Source organism: Pteropus medius, unplaced genomic scaffold, assembly GCF_902729225.1.
Source record: "Pteropus medius unplaced genomic scaffold, Ma_sr-lr_union100, whole genome shotgun sequence".
NCBI lineage: Eukaryota > Metazoa > Chordata > Mammalia > Chiroptera > Pteropodidae > Pteropus > Pteropus medius.
Genome location: NW_024342257.1, coordinates 7,124,330 through 7,130,503, shown reverse-complemented (window position 1 = coordinate 7,130,503; position 6,174 = coordinate 7,124,330).

The window sequence follows — 6,174 nt, the reverse complement described above, 5'->3', positions numbered from 1 at the left end:
TGTTCTTTGCAGCAGGCTAAAGAGAGACCTTTATATAATAAATCTTCTTTCTGGGAAAAAAAAAAAAGCAGAATACATTTCCATTAATGCTCAGGCAGAGAAACAACCAAGGTGACAAGGAATTTCAGAAAGAAAGAGAAAAGTCTCCAGAAAATGAGCTTACATAGAGATATGCGACCTTAATGACAGATAATTCAGGATGGTATTTCTGAAAAAACTCAGTGAGTTCAGAAACAAGTCAGATCGACAATTTCAGGAATTGAAGAAGCAAATAGATAAGCAGAGCAAGGAGATTGATACCCTAAAAAAGAACAGAATAGATCTTCTGGAGATTAAAAAGACACCGCAAGAGTTGAAAAATGAAATAGCAAGCTTGGGAAATAGAGTCAACCAAACAGAGGAAAGGATCAGTGATATTGAAGACAGAAATCTAGAAATAAGTCAGAAGGAAGAAGAGAGAAACTGAAGAATGAAAAATAATGAAAGAGAAATTCAAGAACTAGCTGATACCATCAGAGAAGAAACATAAGAATAATGTTTGCATTATCAAAGGCAAAGAAAAGGAAAAGGGTTTAGAAAGCATTTTCAAACATATAATTGATGAGAATTTCCCAAACCTAAGGAATGAACTGGAGCTTGGAATTCAAGAAGTCAGCAGAACACCCAATTATCTCAACCCAAAAAGGCCTTCACCAAGGCACATTGTATTAAAATTATCAAAAATCAACAACAAAGACAGAATTCTCAGGGCAACCAGGGAGAAGAAAATGGTAACTTATAAAGGAAAACCCATTAGATTATCCTTGGACTTCTCAGTGCAAACCTTACAAGCCAGAAAGGAATGGAATCAAATATTTAAACTATTAAGTGAAAGGAACTGCCAGCCTAGAATAATATATCCAGCTAAGCTCTCCCTTAGATATGAAGGAGAAATTAAGACCTTTGCAGACATACAAAAATTGAGGGAATTCTCCACTATGAGGCCTGCATTACGGGAAATACTTAAAGGGGTCAGATCACCTAAAAAAAATTTTTAAAAATTCATAATTAGTAGTAAAGTGACTGTCAGGCAAATAGAAGCAGAGGAGTGCAACCCTTACTAAGAACAGGGCATTATAAGCTTAAAAAATAAGAGAATTGCTATAGCAAGATAATAATGAACATTCAACATACATAGAGACAAATTGAGATAACAGTGAAAAGGGGAGCATTCAAAGATCCGAATTCGCAAAGAGGAATAGAGATAAGGCGTGTGAAGAAGAAACTTGAAGACTGTATATATATAAACTATCCTTTATATATTTGTAATGGTAACCACACGCCAAACATTCAGAACCAAAGTATATAACATAAACGTAGAAAGACCAGAGGGAAAACCCACAAAAGCCAACCAAAATAATCAAATCAGAAACAAAAGGACAAGAAAGCAATGGAAACACCAAGCTACCAGAAAGCAAAAGTAAAATGGCTATAAGAAGAACTCATATTTCAATAATCACCCTAAATGTAAATGGACTGAACTCACCAATAAAAAGGCACAGAGTTGCACAATGGATCAAAAAAACAAATCCCAACCATATGCTGCCTCCGGAAGGCACATCTCAGTTCCAAAGACAAATATAGACTCAAAGTGAAAGAGTGGAAAATGATATTTCAAGCAAATGCCATTCAGAGAAAAGCTAAAGTGCCAGTACTAATATCAGATGAAATAGTCTTCAGAATTAAAGTGTAAAGAAAGACACTGAGGAACACTTCATAATGATAAAGAGAACCATTCACCAAGAAGACGTAACACTTCTTAGTATCTACACTCCCAATGAGAGAGCCCCGACATATGTAAAGCAATTACTAACAAAACTAAAGGAAGAAACAGACCAAAAACAGACCTATTATAGTAGGGGGCCTAAATATCTCACTTTTGGATATGGACAGATCATTCAAACAGAAAATCAATAAGGAAATAACATCCTTAAATAACACATTAGACCCACTGGACATAATTGACATTTACAGAGACTTCCATTCCAAAATAGCTACTTATACATTCTTCTCTATTGCACATGGAACAGTCTCAACAATCGACCACGTACTGAGACACAGATGTGGCCTCATCAAATATAAGACAGTTGAAATCATACTACTGAAGAATAACTGGGTCAGAGAAAAAATAAAAAGAGAGATCAAGAGATACATAGAAACGAATGATAATGATAGTACAACATATCAAAATTTTGGGGACACAGCAAAAGCGGTCATAAGAGGAAAGTTCATATCATTATAGGCCTATCTCCAAAAACAAGAATGAGCCCAAATAAACAACCTAATGCTTCATCTTAAAAAAAAAAAAAACTAGAAAAAGAAAAACAAATAAGACCTAAAGTCAGCAGAAGGAAAGAAATAATCAAAGTATGAGCAGAAATAAATGAAATTGAAAACAAACAAAAAAGATAGAAAAAATAAATGCGACAAAGAGCTGGTTCTTTGAGAAGGTTAATAAAATTGACAAACCCCTGGATAGACTCATTAAAGAAAAAAGAGAAAAGACACAAATAAGCAAAATCAGGAATGAAAGAGGGGAAATTATGACTGATATCGCAGGGTCATACGAGAATACTATGAAAAAATATATAACACCAAATTTAATAACCTAGAAGAAATGAACCAGTACTTAGAAAAATGCAACCTTTGTAGACTGAATCAAGAAGAATTGGAAAATCTAAACAGACCAATCAGCAGTATGGAAATTGAAACAATCATCAAAAACCCACCAAAAAGTAAAAGTCAGGCCCAGATAGCTTCGCCAGTGAATTCTACCAAACATTCAAAGATTTAATATCTATTTTACTAAAACTCTTCCAAAACATCGAAGAGAAGTCAACCCTTACCAACTCATTTTATGAGGCCAGTATTACTCTGATACCATAACCTGGTAAAGATAACATGAAAAAAGAAATCTACAGACCAATATCTCTCATGAATATAGATGGGAAAATCCTAAATAAGATATGATCTTGTTCCAAGATCAGGAACAAGGCAAGGCTGTCCAATATCGCCACTGTTATTCCATAAAACATTGGAGGTCCTAGCGAACGCAATCAGACAAGAGTAAGGTATCAAAGACATCCAAACAGGAAATGAAGAATTCAAACTGTCACTATTTGCAGATGACATGATTCTCTGTATACAAAACCTTAAAGCCTCCACAAAAACACTACTAGAAACAATAAGCAAATACAGTAAAGTCTCTGGATACAAAATCAATGTTCAATACTCCATAGCTTTCCTCTTCTCTAATAATGAAGTGTCAAAAAAAGAAGTGGAAAAAATAATTCCTTTTGCAATTGAAATAAAAAGGATAAAATACCTAGGAATAAATTTAATGAAACACGTGAAGGATCTATATAATGAAAATTATAAGACCTTATTAAAAGAAATCGAAGAAGATACAAAGAAATGGAAAGATATTTCGTGTTCTTGGATTGGAATAATAAACATACTTAAAATGACCATATTACCTAAAGCATTATACAGATTTAACGCAATCCCCTTCAATATCTCATCAGCATTTTTTAAATAAATAGAACAAAAAATCATCAGATTTGTATGAAAGCACAAAACACCTCGAATTGACAAAGCCATCCTGAAAAACAAGAACGAGGCTGGAGGCATCACTCTGCCCAACTTCAAATTATACTACAAAGCAACAGTAATCAAAACAGCATGATATTGGCAGCAAAACAGACACATGGACCAGTGGAACAGAATCGAGAGTCCAGAAGTAAACCCATATTGATATGGGCAAATAATTTTCGAGAAAAAAAAATGCCAAAAACATATAGTGGGGAAAGAAAAGCCCCTTCAATAAATGATGCTGGGAAAAGTAGAAAGCCACCTGCAAAAACATGAAACTAGACTGTTGTCGATCACCACATACCAAAATTAACTCAAAATGGATTTAGGACCTAAATATAAGACTTGAAACAATAAAATGCATAGAAGAAAACATAGAAACTAAACTCAAGGACCTTGGACTTAAAGCAGATTTTATGAATTTGACCTCAAAAGCAAGGGAAGTAAAAGCTAAAATAAATGAATGGGACTACATGAAACTAAAAAGCTTCTATTCAGCAAAGAAAATATCAACAAGGTAAAGAGACAACCATTCTGATGGGAAAATATATTTGCAAACAACACCTCCTATAAGGGCCTAATATCCAAAATATACAAAGAACTCACACAACTCAATAGTAACAAATAAACAAATGACCCGATCAAAAAATGGGCAGAGGACTTGAACAAACACTTCTCCCCAGTGGAGATACAAATGGCCAATAAATATATGAAAAGATGCTCAACATCACTAGCTATTAGGGAAATGCAAATCAAAACCACAATGAGATACCATCTCACACCTTTTAGAAAAGCTTTAATCAACAGGACAAGTAATACCAAATGCTGAAGAGGATGTGTAGAAAAAGGAACACTCATACACTGTTGGTAGGACTGCAAATTGGTACAGCCACTATGGAAAACAGTATGGAGGTTCCTCAAAAAACTAAGAATTGATCTATCATATGATCCAGTAATCCCTCTACTGGATATTTACCCTAAAGACTTGAAAACCCATATCCGAAAAGAAATTTGCACAGTGATGTTCATAGCAGCATTATTCACAGTGGCCAGGTCACGGAAGCAATCAAAGTGTCCTACAATAGATGAAAGATAGATAAAGAAGTGGTGGTACATATATACAATGGGATATTACTCAGCCATAAGAAGAGATGAAATACAGCCATTTGCTGTATTTCATGGATGGAGCTCAAGATAATCATGCTAAGCGAAATAAACCAGACTGAAAAAAGTTGAAAATCACATGATATCACTTATATATGGGATATAAACCTAAAAGCAACAAATGAACAGAACAAATAAGCAGAGACTCATGAACATGGACTATAGACTAGTAGTTACCAGAGGACTATAGACTAGTGGTTACTAGTGGGGTGAGGGGTGGAGGGGGTAGGTAAACTGGATAAAGGGGGTCAAATATAGGGTGATAGAGGGAAAGTGAAGTGGATAAAGGAGATCAAATATATGGTAGCTGAAGGAAACTGGACTTTGGGTGGTAAACAGACAATGGAATATACAGATGTCGTCTACGGACATGCTACCCAGAACAAGCCCGATCCTGTCTGATCTCAGAAGCTAAGCAAAGCCGGACCTGGTTAGGACTTGGATGGGACACTACCTAGGAAGACCAGGTGCTGTAGGCGTAAAAAAATAAAAATAAAAATAAAAATAAATAAAAATAAAAATAAAAATATAAGGGATTGTAAGCTGACAAGATCTTTGCAATCTATGAGGTCAACCAAGGGTTGCCTCACCTAAAAAAAGAAAAAAATATATATATATACAGATGTCAAATTATAATCTACACCCAAAAATTATATAATTGTATTAACCAATGTTACCCTGATAAATTTTTTTAAAAAGTATTTTAGTGGTATTTTTTACTCATTAGAATAATATCACTCCAGAGATTTTAACTTCTTGAATAAATATTCTGCTATATTTGAACTTCAATAGGCATATATTTATTCCTTTTTAATAGTTTAATATTTTAACAGTGTTTTTTGATAATGTTTTATTCTTTGCTATGTTTTGAAATTTATTTTATTATTTCTTTAATTGATTTAAAGATACTTCTTTTCATCTATCTAATGATTCTCAAAAGTTCCTGGGGGTAACCACAGGGCTATTTGTGTTGCTACCGACTCTTTTCTGTGGTACATTTTGAACTTGGAGATAGTCTTCAAAGACAATTTATCTGTGGGAATCCTATTCTGCCTAGATTGAATGTGCTTCCTTCTAGAAACAGCCCAAAAGTATTATCTGCTGGTGACCACTGTTTTCTTCAAGTTTTTAATTTGAGCATTCCTAGACCATATGAATAGTATAAATTTAGACCACAACCTGTTAAAATACAGGTCTGTGTTTATAAATTCTCAGGAGAGACTTCTTTTCCCACCCAGAGCCCAGACTAAGATCCTTGAAATCTCACTGTTCTGATGGATATTTATTTTAAAATACAACTTATATATAGTTTTTTAAAGGTCTGCCTTTATTCAGTGATCTCTTTTAAACTTTCCACTTCACGTGAACCTGAAACTAAGC